The sequence below is a fragment of the Colobus angolensis genome, unplaced genomic scaffold (assembly GCF_000951035.1).
Source record: "Colobus angolensis palliatus isolate OR3802 unplaced genomic scaffold, Cang.pa_1.0 Scaffold608, whole genome shotgun sequence".
NCBI lineage: Eukaryota > Metazoa > Chordata > Mammalia > Primates > Cercopithecidae > Colobus > Colobus angolensis.
This window is the reverse complement of record NW_012119688.1, coordinates 182148-182617: the sequence shown is the minus strand read 5'-3', so window position 1 is coordinate 182617 and position 470 is coordinate 182148. Positions and strand designations below refer to the sequence as shown.

The 470-nt window shown below is 37.9% G+C and overlaps 1 protein-coding gene across 1 annotated transcript in view; it reads right to left on the bottom strand.

Annotated features, from left to right (window-relative positions):
* Positions 1 to 470, bottom strand: part of ZNF93 (zinc finger protein 93) — a 37969-nt gene that overhangs the window by 28233 nt on the left and 9266 nt on the right. The window lies entirely within an intron of this gene.

Below are 470 nucleotides of genomic sequence, written 5' to 3'. Positions count from 1 at the left end.
AAAATATTTTCAAACTTTGCCTCTGACAAAGGTCTAATATCCAGAATTTATTAAGAACTTAAACAATCTTACAAGAAAAAACCAAACAACCTCATTAAAAAGTAAACAAAAAAACACAAATGCTTTTCAAAAGCAGGCATACATGTGACTAACAAGCATATGAAACAAAGTTCATTACTAATCATTAGAGAAATTAAAGAAAAACCACAATGAGATACCACCTCACACCAGTCAGAATTGCTATTTTTAAAAAGTCAAAAAATAACATGCTGGCAAGGTTGCAGAGAAAGGAGATGCTTATACTCTCCTGGTAGGAGTGTAAATTAGTTCAACAACTATATAAAAAGCAGTGTGACGATTCCTCACAGAACTAAAAACCGGCCGGGCGCGGTGGCTCAAGTCTGTAATCCCAGCACTTTGGGAGGCCGAGACGGGCAGATCACGAGGTCAGGAGATCGAGACCATCCTGG